The sequence below is a fragment of the Macaca nemestrina genome, chromosome 6 (assembly GCF_043159975.1).
Source record: "Macaca nemestrina isolate mMacNem1 chromosome 6, mMacNem.hap1, whole genome shotgun sequence".
NCBI lineage: Eukaryota > Metazoa > Chordata > Mammalia > Primates > Cercopithecidae > Macaca > Macaca nemestrina.
In genome coordinates this window covers 167,670,770-167,687,244 of record NC_092130.1, presented here as the reverse complement: position 1 = coordinate 167,687,244, position 16,475 = coordinate 167,670,770, and the positions used below count along the sequence as shown (strand labels likewise).

Sequence of the window (16,475 nt, the reverse complement as noted above, 5' to 3'; positions counted from 1 at the left end):
TCAGTGGCTTATGCTTAATAGTATTAACTCTTTTGGATTTTGACAAGGCTTTAAGACCATATTAATCATCAACCACTAACAGTTCCATTGCATTTGTACCCTGAATATAAATATTATACACATTTCTATTTCTTTAAGCTTTTATTTAAAGTGTGTCTTTCTGGCCAAATAAAAAATAATTATTTTCTTATAAATTCAAAGTGAGTGGAACGCCTCTGACATTCATACAGTTCTGCAACTCTAATCAATTTTGTCCAGGTACAAAAGCATCATTTAGAATCTTTGTATACTGCATCCTCATCAGCTAACTCAAATCTTTGTACAAGAAGCGGCACTGAAATAAACAATTTTCACAATAAACATTAAAAGATTTGGTAAATCTGCTACATGACTACAAGAAGAGTACAACAGTTAAGATGTAGTTTTGAAATAAGCATGAGATATTATCAGTCAGAATGGGCTAGATGTGCCGCAGTAATAAACAACCCAAAATTTCAGTGGCTTCAGCATAACAAAGTACTCTTATTTTCTTGTACTTCATGGCTCTTGTGAGTCATTGGTGCCTGCTCATGTCAGTCCTTCAGCATCGCAGCTAATGAAGCGCCAGCATTTTTTAGATCTCTGCAGAATTACTCCCAGAGTTTTATATAATGGAGAGGGTGCTCTTGGAACAAAATTAAATGTGCAGCCCAGAAATCATGCACAGCATCTTCAGTCTCAACTCATTGGTCAGAAATGGATTTGTAGCTTTATCAACCACAAGAAGTCAGAAACTGAGCCAATCCTGTGTTCAAAAACTGTGGGAGAAAAAGCTATGCATTTAAAAAACCTTAAAGACCAGCATAGTCTACCTACACGTATTTGTTTAACTCTTCAATTCACCAGCAAAATACATTTACAATCTTCCTGGGTGAGACAACATAATTGCTTACCCAGTCATGTCACAGAGGGCAAAGGCTTAGATCTGTGAGTGATTCATGGTGGTGACTATATCAGGGAGTATACTCATTATTAAACTATGATCTTTCAGCTTGATTTCCATCATTCTATATTCCAATTTATTTTAATTTTTGGCATGTAAAATGTATTACTACTGTGATTTTATCATAAAAAATTATGAGCTTGGTCTTTCCTTCTTGCTTTTGTATAGGACCAAGAGACATTGGCTACTCTGACAACACTAAAGCGGACTACAGGAATGTCATTCTCCTTTCCTCCCCTCCCCCCGACCTTTCTCTACTCCTCTGTGGCCCCAGTTCAGAACCAAAACTATGTCAGATAGCTGAGGGCTTTGGTGATGTGGGGTTTTTGAACATACAGTCATCGTCACTACATCAGAGAGTAACCTTGTTTAAACTTATATTTTGATATTTTCTTTCTCGCTCATGCCATAGACTATAAGCTGTAACCTTAGGACAATTCTTTTCATGGAGGAAATAACCCTATTCCACTGCTTCTTTTGGGGAACTGTTATTCCCATTTTCCCAAGAAGGCTACGGGTGCTGCTGCTCATTTGCTGCTGTCATTCTAATCCCTGAAGCCTCAGAGGGTCCATTTTGCACAATGTTTTTCATTTTTTGTTATAAAAGATGGTTGTTATTACTTTTGTAGTATACATGTGTTCCTTAATGTTCTCCTTTAAATATCAGTGATCGTCATTATGCATTTGGAGCAGGAAGATTCAAAATACGAAGTTCCGTTGCCATCTTGGCTTGATGCAGCAGGATATTCTCATCACATTCTCACCTTACCTGTGGCTTCAGGCCATTTCCAATGTTGTTGCTTCCTTCTTTTTATTTTTATATCTTTTCTGACTTTTCTTCAATGACTGCCTATTTCTTTTGACAAGAGAAAAGAAAGGATGGATTTAAGATCTCAACAAAAGGGAAGGATAGTGCGTAAATGTTTAATGTATAGACATTTGATGAGTTTTCTAATATTTATTGGACTATTTCTGCCTAGAAATAAGAGAAAAAAATCTCAAGTAGACAAGAACATCACACTAGAAGTGAGAACAAAAGGATATCACAATAAGGTAGTCAACTACATTTTCTTCATGAAGTTTAAATATTTCCATATAATCAACAATTCTCAATTCTGAACACAGTACAAGCTAACAGCCATTTTCCCAACAGCACACCTAACTTTAGGTACAGGTTGATAATTTGCTTGCAATCCCCAAGCTAAATACTGAGGTTTGAAAATATTCACTTCTTTGATACCAGTGTGTAGGTTTGGCTTAAATTGTTCATCAAAACCTCAACCAGACATATTTGCATAAAAGAATCATACAAGAAAAAATGCACTATCAAGAAAAACATGTAATTTTTCTCACATGTTAAAAACAAAGATACTTCAGAGGATGCTTGTCAAATGCCTTAAAGGCAGTTCTATACATGCAACAGTGTATAAGATTTCACAGTCTAGAATCTTTCTTTTCACCTCAAATAGGTTTCTGCCTTTAAATTACAAAATAAAATTTAGTCATTAATGTCTCAATAACCAACTGTGTCATAGTCTGTTCTGTGCTGCTATAATGGAATACCACAGACTGGGTAATTTATAAAGACCAGAAATTTATTTCTCACAGTTCTGTAGGCTGAGAAGTCATGATCAAGGCACCAGCACACTCAGTGTTTGATGAGGGCAGCTCTCGGCTTTCCAGATGGTGCCTTAGTGTTGCATCCTCAAAAGGGGAGGAATGTAGTGCCCTTATATGACAGAAGTCAGAAGGGCAAAGAAGAGTAAACTCCTTCTATCAAGCCCTTTTATAACGGCACCTAATCCCATTCATGAGAGTGAAGCTGTCATAACTGAATCATCTATCAATGTCCACACACCTCCCAAAACTGTTGCATGGGGGATTGAATTTCAACATGAATTTTAGAGTTGACAAAGGCATTCAAACCATAGTTAACTGTATATTTAAATATTTAAACAGCTGATGTTACCAATTATAGTATTTTAAATAGCTGAAAGATGTAAGAGGATCAAAAAGTGACTATTTGTAGCAGAAATCATTAATCCCAAACCAAAAGAGATATTGGTATAGAAACCAGTGAACTGGTTTCTTCACATCAATTATCTACTGGGATTCTGAAAATATTTTATTCACTAGTTTTATAATCCTACAGCCATAGACCACCTGTGGAATCCATGTGGGGAAGCCCAGTGATCAGTGCTTAGTCCTCACCTCACTGGTCCTGTCCAGAGCAAAAATTGCACTAGGAAAAGTTAATCAAACAAGGAAGACTTTATCAAGAATACTGCAATAGGGAAGAGAAGCCAAAATTAAAATCTAAACTCAACTACGCTGAAACAAAATGCAGGGGAATTTTTAATTGTGGAGTGAACTAGTGGCAAAGTACTGCAGAACCTTTGGTGTAAGGTTGATTAATAGGATGGGTTGAACACATTGAGTTATTCTTAGGTTTTCATGTGGTTTTTGTTGTTGTTGTTGTTGTTCCTGTGATTAGACTATCTGCATCTGCTAACTGGCACTTATCAAAGTTAGGCTCCCACCCTCTCAAATAAACTAGGGAATAGGAGCTCTACCTTCCTTGATGATTACCTCTCAAAGAGATAGCTCCTAAGTCTTTGAGCAAGATATTTCTAAGCTATAAAACTGGTAGAAAGCTTTAATATGCCAAGGAACAAAGAATTTATAATTACACGTTTCTAAAGGAAATGCACATGGAGTTCAGGGGTCCTGGGTTAGGAAGAAGTCTGTCTAAAGTTTAGTCCAGCTGGATGGCACTTCAGGGCCCTCTTGATCAGTCCTCTCAGACACAACTGATCATTCTCTCCTCAAAATATTGCCTTTACTTAGCTTAAGGGACATGGCCCATGGTCAGTTTTCTCCACCTCATTGGTGGTTGACACTGTGCCAGTCTTACTAGACTGAGGGCACTCTTCCTGTATCTGATTTTGAGGGTTATCATAACAAAACACCACAGACTGAGTAGCTTTAATAACAGACACGGATTTCTCACAGTTCTGGAGGTAGGAAGTCCAAGATCAAGGTGTCAGCAGGGCTGATTTCTCCTGAAGCCTCTCTCATTGTAATGCAGGTGGGCTGCCTTCTTGCTGTGTCCTTGTATGGTCTGTCCACTGTTTGAGTGCTCATTCTTGATGTCTCTACCTCGTGTGTGTGTGTGTCTGTGTGAGGGAGTTTCGCTTCTTGTCACCCAGGCTAGAGTGCAATGGCACGATCTCAGCTCCCTGCAACCTCTGCCTACCCACTTCAAGAGTTTCTCATGCCTCAGCCTCTTGAGGAGCTAGGATTACAGGACCCTGCCACCAGGCCTGGCTAACTTTTGTATTTTTAGTAGAGGCTAGGTTTCACCATGTTGGCTAGGCTGGTCTCGAACTCCTGATGTCAGGTGATCCACCCACCTCAACCTCCCAAACGTCTGGGATTTCAGCATGAGCCACCACGCCTGGCCTCCACCTCTTCTTATAAGGACACCAGTGCTACCAGATTGGAGCTTCATCCTATGGCTTCATTTAGCCTAATGACCTCTTTAAATGACCTCTTTAAAGGTTGTATCTCCAAACACAGTCACACTGGAGGTTAGGGCTGCAACATATGAACTTGGGGAAGGGCACAATTTAGGCCATTGCACTTCATAACCTCTACAAGGCAGAGTGCCACAGGCTCAGTTCTCTAGCCCCTTTTTTAATTAGCATTTATTCCCTCTGTCACTGCCCAAAGTCTGCTGGGTAGAAGTTACATTTTTAAGTTGATAACACACACATTTATATCCTCAGCCTAAACAGTCCCTCAAAATCACAGGTCCTTTAACCAAATTCCTATGTAACATCTTCATTCCATATGTAATAGCACCTGAAATGTAATATATAATATGTACTTTTTATTCCCTTTTAAGCTGCACCTTCTTCATTTTTCCCCAACTCAAGAAATAGTAACTACAGTTCTCAGCTGCTCAACCCAAACTTTCTCATTTTTTCCGTCTCAATAAAGTTCATTGCCAATCCTCTCAGACCCACTTGAGAAATATATTTTAAATCTCACCTAGGTTAGGCACAGTGGCTCATGCCTATAATCCCAGCACCCCATCTCTACTAAAAAATACAAAAAAAAAAAAAAAAAAAAAAAAACAGCCAGGCATGGTGGCGGACACCTGTAATCCCAGCTACTCAGGAGGCTGAGGCAGGGAATTGCTTGAACCTTGGAGGCGGAAGCTGCAGTGAGCCAAGATCATATCACTGCATTCCAGCCTAGGTGACAGAGCGAGACTCCATCTCAAACAAACAAAAAACAAACAACAATAGCAACAACAAAAAACTCACCTGATGCCAAAGGGGAAAGGGCTTGACTCTGGTTCTGTGTTTATTAATTGTGCAGACTTCGGTAATTCCATTAAGTATTATCACTCAATTATCTCTTCTCTAAAATGGATGTTAACTACATCTACTTCATAGGGTTGTTACAGCACATACAGTGTGGAGCACACAACAACTGTTTAATAAATGGCAAGCACAATTATATGCTGTACTTTAAGAATTTCTCTCAGTTGGGAAATAATACCAGCTTGACCTGCAGTGCAATAGCTTTATCCTTTTCCTCCATTTCCCATAGGAAACCATGGTCAGCAGTTAGGTACACTCAAACCATAAAATGTTTGAGCATAATTCGGTTTACTGTAGAATATTCCTCCACTCTCCAATGTCTTCTTGAAGGTGATGCATGACTCATTTTAACTGAGGCAAGGAAACAGCCAAATTTAAATATATGTACAGCACCACACTTGAATCATGACAGTAAAGCTTGTCTTCTGCCAAATTAAACATTCAGGAAATAATCATCTTTAATGCATCAAATCTTTTTGCTTTCCTACCTTCTTCTAGAGTGTTCTTTTACACAGATCACATAGGGACAGTCAGGTTGTATAAGGGGGCAATCTATGCCAGTCTCCCATGAAGGGTTAATATGCTCAATTTTCCTTCTTTTTGCTTTTTTGCATACTTCTGACAAGCTTTTCGAGGTTCCAATTTCATCAACAAATTTATATTTAGGGATTTTAATTAATAACAAGGTGTATGAAATTAATAACAAATCCAAAGATATCTAATTGTGTGCTTGTGAAGATGGAGATGGTAAAAAATGAAATGTGAAAAATGCTTTATGAACCATAAAGACTGATGACACCACTATCTTCAATGAGGTTAGTCTACTCCGATGAAGTTGATGACATTGACCCGTTCCATGGTATGTTCTGCCTACTTTTTTTGGTGTCTCTCTAGTTGGGTAGGTGCTATTGTGACTCATTCATTCATCAAAGGAAATTCAACTTTTCACCAGATCATTTAAGAATGAAGGTGTAAATGTGTTACTGATTTCTCAAACACACTCATCTTCTAACCGAGAATGAGTTAGGTACACTAGTAAGAGTGTTAACTGGTGAAAATTGTCCTTCCATTTGTGGATACAAACAGTGGCATCATGGGAGGTTAACTGGTTGAAGTGATTAATAGTTTCTCTCGGCCGGGCGCGGTGGCTCAAGCCTGTAATCCCAGCACTTTGGGAGGCCGAGACGGGCGGATCACGAGGTCAGGAGATCGAGACCATCCTGGCTAACACGGTGAAACCCCGTCTCTACTAAAAAATACAAAAATCTAGCCGGGCGAGGTGGCGGGCGCCTGTAGTCCCAGCTGCTCGGGAGGCTGAGGCAGGAGAATGGCGTGAACCCGGGAGGCGGAGCTTGCAGTGAGCTGAGATCCGGCCACTGCAGTCCAGCCTGGGCGACAGAGCGAGACTCCGTCTCAAAAAAAAAAAAAAAAAAAAAAATAGTTTCTCTCTCTCCACCCACCCCCTTGGAAACTAAAATCTGAAAATAATTAACTCTTCACTGGGAAAGGATCAGCAGAAGTCGGTAAGATCTTATTGACAGCTCCTTGAACATAGAGAGTCTCTGTTTTTCTCACTTTGTACCATTAACCTAGAGTGTCTCCATAGGCTTAGCTCTTTATCAAAATTTCCCCAAGCTGTGCTCAAGTTTCTCATCCTCCTTGAAGCTTCCTGCATCATCTCCATCCACAAGGTTCTCTCCTACCTCTAAAAGTCTGTAAAACCATGTTGCGCATTAACTTATTTTTATATACTATTTATGATGTAGGCTAATTGTTGACATGTGGAAGCTTTGTCATATTAGCTGGAGCATTAAGGAAGCAAGTGAAAGCAATTCATTGAAGATTATTTATATTTATATATTTATAACAAAATAGGAAAACGATTTCTAGAAAGGAAAATATTCGTGTAGTTCACATGATCAAAGAATGGTCTTCAGGAATCACATTATAGAGACCTTCTGCCACCAAGTGACCTATCTCTCTTGAGAAGAGATAAGACTTTCAAACATTTGACTTAATGCTACAGATAAGCACTCTATGTATGGGAGGGAAAGAAAATAACAGTTATCTGACATTTCAAATCTCTATGTTCAGAAGTCCAGCAGAAGAAATAGCATGTTGATTTCAGGATGTGTCTTCTACCATTAGACCCACAGCTATTGCCAGGGAGTTGAGGTTGCCTTGTGCTAGATGCTTTTGTGTAATGTGATGAAGTTCAGTCTTGGAAATGGTAGATCCACCAGAGTCATAAGGTTCCACAAAGTAAAGGATATTGGGAAGAAAAAAAATACACACTTGAGATTTCTATTTCTAGAAATTCTTGGGAATGGTCAGGAAAGTTATACAAAGCAGCTGGTGTTTGTGAAGGGTCTGCAGGATCACATTTCACCCCATTTCTCTGACTTCTTATTCTATTGTGTTTCCCATTTCCCTGACTTGAGTTGCACTAACTTTCACTGAGAAATGAGCACTGAAACCTTATGATTATGGAATTCCCATGAATAACTGGACACCCAACCATTTTGGATGGTAGCCTGCAGACTTGAAAGGTCCTTTCATGTCAGAGTTTTATGTCATTTCCTGTATGCTTCCAAATGCATGCCCCGTTCAAGTTCTTGATAAAGATGAGAAGTACTATAATAACACTCCAGCATCCTGATTTTCAGCCAAATCCACTAAAGCTTCCATTTTGAAGGTTATATTTTCCAAGTTCCAAGACTTAAGTAACAGTTTAACTTCGCTACCATTTAATAAATATTGCCAATAACCCCAACAACCCCACGACACCACTATTTATATATTCTTAATTTAAATTTATGGAGTACAAGTGTAATTTTCTTACATTGATATGTTGTATAATGATGAAGTCACGACTTTCATTGTATCTATCACTGGAGTAATATAGAGTGTATACATTGGGCTCTGCATTTTAGCTTACATCACTTATAACAGATTGCTACCAGTATCCATATTTGAATTAAAACTATTTCATTTACAAATACTGCATAGGAACCTAAAACATCTTAAACTAAAAGGGAACTTTACTAGTTCATCTATTTGTGATGAACACTTCAAAGAACTAATGAAAGTTTGGCATGAGGAACTGGAGGCTGAGTTCAACACCACTGAGACTCTCTTCTGTTTTTTACTGCTTTTTAAGTTAATTCTGAATCTGTACTATCTTCCAGGAGTAATACACATGCTTTATATAACCCCTTATTCACATTCTCCTTCTTAGCAGTCCTGGGTAGAGAAAGGTAGATGATCTCTTTATTTTCTTAACAAAGAAGGACTTAATTCACCTGACCTGAGTCATTTAACCACTATTTGTTTGATAACTGTTTCCACAAATATGAGATCCTGTAACTAACAAGGATGGGTTCACGTTCCCTTCCCTGTGCACTGATGATAGGTGGCCAGCTGTGAGGTGATGCCTCATTAAGGTCATATCAAAGAAAGGGGAGAAGCCATCATTTCCAAATGAAGAAATATTAAACAAGTTTTCTGCTACTCCCCACTTAGATTTTCACATATTAAAATGCATAATGAGAGGGAATTTATGAAGTCCTAAGTGCAGTCACAATGCTGACTATGAATTATCTTATTTGAGCAGTAACGCCGTGAGGTAGGCACTATGATGATTACCATTTTACAGATGAGGAATATAAATCCTAGCAATGTAGGAAAGTTATGTAAGGATCCAAGGGTAGGAAATGATAGGGTCTACATGAACCCCAGGTTTCTCTGATCCTTCAGCATTGTGAGGAAGCAACACTGGTGGCATAGCTTGGGGAGCGAAAGTTCATGCTTGGGCATCAAATGGACCTGAATTCACATCTCGGCTCCACCAATTACTGGCTGTACGGTTTTTGGATTAGCGCACTATACTGCACAGATGAACCACGGAAATGTTTATTTCATAAGGAACAGATTTAAGTATTATGATTTTCTATGTTGATACATGCTTATAAATTCAATTATAGCTTCCAAAGTCCCAAGAAAGAGTGAACATAAAAGAATTAGGTGTCAATCTCTAAGGGCAACATGTGAAATGAAATCTTACCAATCAGAAGAATAGAAACAAATTTTCTAGTTTCTCTTGTTATCTCTTCAGAATGGATATGCCACTTATATTTATAATTTTTTAACTTCAAAATTACTTCTGTTATACCTTTTAAAGGTAAATATGTTTTTCATGTTGTTTTCCTTTTTTTTTTTTTCCCAACTTTTAAGTTCAGGGGTAGATGTGCAGGATGTGTAGGTTTGTTGCATAAATGTGTGCCATGGTGGTTTGCTGCACAGATGATCCCATCACCCAGGTATGAAGCTCAGTATTCATTAGCTATTCTTCCTGATCTCCCTCCTCTCACCCTCTGCCCTCTGACAGGCCCCAGTGTGTGTTGTTCCACCTCATGTGTCCATATGTTCTCATCCTTTAGCTCCCACTTACAAGTGAGAACATGCAGTAGTTGATTTTCTCTTCTTGTGTTAGTTTGCTAAGGATAATGGTCTCCAGCTCCAACTATGTCCCTGCAAAGGACATGATCTCATTCCTTTTTTATGGCTGCATAGTATTCCACAATGCATATGTACCACATTTTCTTTATCCAGACTATCATTGACAGGCATTTAGGTTGATACCACATTTTCTAGAAAGGAATCTCTTATAAATTTAATTATAACTTGGAATCAGGCTCTAGATAAGCTATCTGTCATGTCAGTGTAGGGTTTCATTTTCAATTTGGACAAAGAGTATTTTAGTACTAGTTGTGTGCTAGTTTAGAATTGATGCAGAAAATTCAGAATATAATTTTAAGAATGAGCTATTTTAAAAATAAAGCTGAGAAGATGAACGAAAAATGACAGTCGGTTGTTTCAGTTGTTTACTTGCACGACAGAGAGTTGTGATTTCCTTAAAAGGCCAATTTACTAAATTGATCTACATGTCATATATGCTAAGGTAGGAAAACAAAAACGAATGGTTAATAAACCTGATTCTTCAGCAGTCTTTTCACTTCCCATTCAGAAAATAAGTCGAGACAAACTAGAGAATCTGGGAAGAATGCCAAGGTGCCACTGCAGGTCAGCAAACAAGTCATTTTGTTGATTGGATATAACTTTTGACATCTTATACTTCTTTTCACATTCCTATTATGTATCAAAGCAAATGTGGCTAGTCCATCTTGCCCAGTTTGGGTTTTTTAAATTAATTCCTAGAGCATTACAAAATGATGACAAGCTAATTTTTGCCTAGTGCTTTAGTATTAACAATACTTCCATACTTCCAATACTTTGTACTTGAGTCTCAAAATTAAATTTTTGCCTAGTGCTTTAGTATTAACAATACTTCCATACTTCCAATACTTTGTACTTGAGTCTCAAAATTACCTGTTTTACGAAGAACACAGATGTTTAAAACATGAGTTGTGCAAGGTCAAAAGCACACTAGTGAGGAATTACAGAATACTATACCTACTACATTAATACTGCAGTCATTACTTGGCCTGTCTCATCCTCTCTTCCTTTTTCTCCTCTCACCATCTCTTACTCTTTCTGCATATACAGATACATGGATATAGAGATAGCAATAAAATCAAAGATATAGATGTGTGTGTGTTGTATGACTGTATGCACTTTCTTCAATTAAAATGAATAAAGTTGTGTAAAGACAAAATATACTTTTGGTACTAGTTAAATTCCATCAAAGGAATTTTTAGTGTTATACCACTAAAAGTTACATTTTCATACTATACTTCTGAATTTTAATACAAAAACTCAATATTTGTTATACAAGATATACACAGGCTGGACACAGTGGCTCATGCCTATAATTCCAGCATTTTGGGAGGCCAAGGCAAGAGGATCACTTGAAGCCAGGAGTTCAAGACCAGCCTGAGAGGGCCAGGCACAGTGGCTCACGCCTGTAATCATCTGAGGTCAGGAGTTCAAAACTGGCCAACATGGTGAAACCCTGCTTCTACTAAAAATACAAAAATTAGCCAGGCACCTTGGTGCAGGCCTGTAGTCCCAGCTACTAAGGAGTTTGAGACAGGAGGATCTTTTGAACTCTTGAGGTGGAGGTTGCAGTGAGCCGAGATCATGCCACTGCACTCCAGCCTGGGCAACAGAGTGAGACCTTGTCTCCATCAAATAAAATAAAATAAAAAGACCAGCCTGGGCAACAAAGCAAGACCCTAATTCTACAAAATAAAAATGAGACTCTAATTCTACAAAATTTTAAAACAAATTACTCAGGTATGGTAGCATGCACCTGGAATCATAGCTACTATAAAGAGGTTGAGGCAGGAGGATCAATTAAGCCCAGAAGTTTGAGGCTGCAGCAAGCTATGATAATACCACTGCACTCCAACCTGAGCTACAGAGCAAGAGTCCTCTCTAAATACACACACACACACATATAACATATATATTTATATGTTATGCATATATACATATACTCACATACTGATTATTTGAATCAGGATCCAGATAGTTTTTCCATTGCATAGATGTAGGATTTCATTTTCAATTGGGACACAGTATTTTAGTACTAGTTATGTGCTAACTTAGAATTGATGCAGAAAATGCGGAATACAATTCAAAGAGTAAGTCATTTTTAAAATCAAACTGAGAAGGTAAACAAAAAATAAGTCAGTAAATTTATATCCATGTATAAGTATATATATTTTATGTAAGTGTATATACTTATATTCATATATAAGTGTGTTTTATTTATACACACATTTATGTATACATGTTTATATATGTACATGAATACATACATACATATATATGTAAATATACATTTATTAGGTTGGTGAAAAAATGTGGTTTTTGCTGGCATCTTTAATGGCAAAAAAACACAAGATTTTTGCACCAACCTAATATATGTATACATGTAAATATTATAAATATATGTATACATGTAAATATATACATATGTAAATATGTTTATATATGCACATGAATACATATATTTGTATGTATAAAATCATACAAAATTGTATGTAATTGTATGTAATCACCTGAGGTCAGGAGTTCAAAACTGGACAACATGGTGAAACCCTGCTTCTACTAAAAATACAAAAATATATGTGTATGTGTAAACATTATATAATTGTATGTGATTACACACAATTACATACAATTTTGTATGATTTTATACATACAAATATATGTATTCATTATACATTTGTATACATTTATACACACAAATATATGTATTCATTATTCATTATACATTTGTATGCAAAATTTGTATGTATTATTTTATTTCATTTTATTTTATGGAGACAAGGTCTCACTCTGTTGCCCAGGCTGGAGTGCAAAATATATATATATAATATTTACATATATTTGTGTAAATATATTTATATACGCATATATACATATATTCATATACCTATATCTAGGCATGTATATACCTGTAAGTATGTATATTCCTATATATGCACATGTGTGTATATATACACACACATTTATATAGCTATATATGCACACATATATAGGTATATAAATATGTATGCATATACAAAATATATATTATACACATGTATAGAATACATGTAACTATGTATACCTATATAGGTTTATACATATAAAAATACATGTATATTTTATATATACATACATATACCTATATAGCTATACATATTTATATGTATGCATACAGATATAATACATGTAAATATATTTATATTTGTGTGTATATTTATATATACAACCACATATATGTACAACACCCATATATAGAGAGTGTGTGATTAATTGTGGAGAATAACCATAACATAAAATTCCTAAAGCCCCTATAGTAGACATAACCACAACTCCCACTTAAAAATTTTAAAAACAATAATGTTTTGGCAATGAGGACCAGGTTACATGGCTTTCCTCTTTTTTGAAAACGCAGACACATCATCCACCATGCATATGTACACATCTGTATGTGTTTATTAGTTGGCTTTCACACTGCTCTAAGGTCATACCTGAGACTGGGTAATTTATAAAGAAAAAAGGTTTAACTGACTCACAGTTTCACATTGTTGAGGAGGCCTCAGGAAACTTACAATCATGGTGTAATGGGAAGCAGGCAGGTCTTACATGGCAGCATCCAAGAGAGTGAGTGTGTAGGAAGAAAAGAGCGAAGACCCCTTATCAGATCTCATAACTCACTCACTATTAAGAGAACAGCATGGAGGAAACCACCCCCATGATCCAATCACCTCCCACCAGATCCCTCCCTCAACACCTGGGGATTTCAATTTGAGATGAGATTTGGGTGAGGACACAAAGTCAAACCATACCATTCTGCCCCTGGCCCCTCCCAAATCTCATATCCTCACATTTCACAATCAATCCAGTGTTCCCAACTATCCCCCAAATTCTTGACTAATTTCAGCATTAATTTGAAAGTCAACAGTCCAAAGTCTTATCTGAGACAAGACAAGTCTCTTCTGCCTATGAGCCTATAAAATCAAAAGCAAGTTAGTTACTTCCTAAATAAGGCATTAGGTAAATACCTCCCATTCCAAAATGGAGAAATTGGCCAAACCAAAGGGGCTACAGGCCCCATGCAAGTCTGAAATCTTCCAGGACAGTCATTAAATCTTAAAGCTCTGAAATGATCTCCTTTGTCTGCATGTTTCATATCCAGGTCATGTTGATGCAAGAGGTGGGCTTCCATAGTCTTGGGCAGCTCTGTGGCCTTGCAGGGTACAGTCCCCCTCCCAGCTGCTTTCCCAGGTTGGTTTTGAGTGTCTGTGGCTCTTCTAGGCACAAGGTTCAAGCTGTCAGTGGATCTACCATTCTGGCATCTAGAGGAGGGTGGTCCTCTTCTCACAACTCCACTAGGCAGTGCCCCAGTGGGAACTCTGTGTGAGGGCTCCAACCCCACTCCTTGTACCAATTAACTGTATTTGTCTGTTTTCACACTGCTATAAAGAAATACCTGAGACTGGATAATTTATAAATAAAATAGGTTTAATTGACTCACAGTTCTGCATGGCTGGGGAAGCCTCAGGGAACTTACAATGATGTCAGAGGGAGAAGCAGGCACACCTAACATGGTGGCAGGCAAGAGAGAGCATGTGTTAGAAGTGAAGCGGGGAAGAGCTCCTTATAAAACCAATAGATCTCATGAGAATTCAGTCACTATCACAAGAACGGCATGGAGGAAACTGTCCCCATGATCCAATGACCTCCCACCAGATCTCTCCTTCAACAACTGAGTATTACAATTCAAGATGAGATTTGAGTAGGGACTCAAAATCAAACCATATCACTTTACTCTCCATGCAGTTCTTCAGTGCTTTATTTCAATGGTTCTCAAGATCCTCCACTTTCTTTTAGGTATTTGTTATCTTCCCATCCAGCATGATAAATTTGTTTTATTTATGTTTTTCCCCCAAATGGTTTTAGCATGGAAATAGAATTTTAAAGCTGACACTCTACAAATTTGATTTTATAAAAAGTTTGATCTGTAATACTTCCCTTACCTAATGGTTTCATCATGATTCAATGGCCCTCAGTTCTTAGAAAGCAGTAACAATGGGTTACACAATTTGGTAGTCACTGGTGTTGCAAAATATTTCATCTCTCCCTGACCAGGTACATGGGAGCAATTCTAGGCCTGGCTCATTTTTTAATTGGCAGGGCTACATAACCAGTTCTGGCTAAGAAGTTGTGAGGGATGAAAAATATACATATAACTTTTGGGCTAAGCATTTTGTTGCTGATGCATAACCTCCAAGCCTGAATTTTTCTGTGCTACAGAATCTGGCAAAAGACCAGGTGGTAATTACAGTGTCCATCACACAGGGCCCTAAGTGACAGGGTGGAGCACAGCTATTTGCTGACCCACAATGGACATACAGAATGAATGAAAAGTAAAATGTGATTCTTTTAGGCCACTGAGATTTGAGGGCTGTATGCTATCATAGCACATTTTAGCCCAGCCTAACCAATACAGATGCTATGAATGATGAAAAATAGTAATTTTATAAACTATGTGGATATCTGTCTTAGAGCACAAATAAAAATACATCTATTATCTCATCAATACAAAAATATGCTTATAAAATGGGCTAGAGATGCCCTAATACTTTTCATTACTTTCTGCTTCTATATTAATACCCAGGATACATCCTTGGTTATCAAAATTCTTTTTTCCCATATTCTCAAATTAAAATTTTTCTTTCTTTGTCAAACATATTTCATATGGAGAAACACTATAACCTATATTTAGTGTGGGGTAAAGTCTGTCCAATGTATACTAACTTGAAAAATGTCTGTCAAACCCAATAAACTTTGTAATTCTGTTCATGAGACAATAGTGCTTAATCTTTGCATAATTTGAAATTTTTTAGTGATATTAAGTAATCCAGAAAGAAAATAAAAGCCTACTAAGTTATGCTAAAACTATATACTAACTTTTACTTAAATATTTTATAATATTTTTCCTTATCTCAGTTATAGTAAAAAGCATTATGATAGGGGAAAAAAAATATATATATATAGGTGCAAATCTCAATGAGAAATATTGAAAATTCCTAAGTCATTGAGATAACATACATAATATACAAATATTACTAGCTGCATGAGTTCAGAAGCACCTATTATATAGTTATAGGAATTATATATGTATTATGTAATTGATTTTATAAAATATATGTAATTGATTTTATAAAAAGTTCAATTATACTATATATTACATATATATAGGATATATTTGTATTTATATATTAATATTAATATATTACATAGAATATATGTTATCATTGTCTTTGTTATTGAGAAGAAAGTAAAAGCCATAATTCTTCTTGAAATCATTTAGGTTTCTGTGATGAGCTGGTGATAAAACAAAAGCTCATTTTAAAGCCCTCTGTTTAAATTGCTCTTCCTTTGTATAGAGGAAGCTATGAATTTCTTGTAGAATGTCTTAAAAGAAAAAATGTCCCACAGGATGTGCATGTGTTTTCTGAGGAGCAGAAGGAGAATTTATCACCAGTGTCAGACAGTAGATGCGAGTAGGTCTCTTGGGGGTAGCTGAGTCTGAGGAGGGGCCTCCCCAGATGAAAACAACAGAACAGAAAACCTGGCTTTGA

At 36.9% G+C, this 16,475-nt stretch overlaps 1 long non-coding RNA gene across 2 annotated transcripts in view; it reads right to left on the bottom strand.

Moving 5' to 3' along the window:
• Positions 1-389: 389 nt before the first annotated feature.
• The window catches only part of LOC139363645 (uncharacterized), a 158,984-nt gene continuing 142,898 nt past the window's right edge, over positions 390-16,475 (bottom strand). For both annotated transcript variants that reach the window (XR_011624356.1, XR_011624357.1), the window contains exons 3-4: positions 1,752-1,838; positions 390-797 (exon numbers count right to left, since the gene is read on the bottom strand). This is a non-coding gene — a long non-coding RNA (uncharacterized lncRNA). The remainder of the gene's footprint in view (positions 798-1,751; positions 1,839-16,475) is intronic.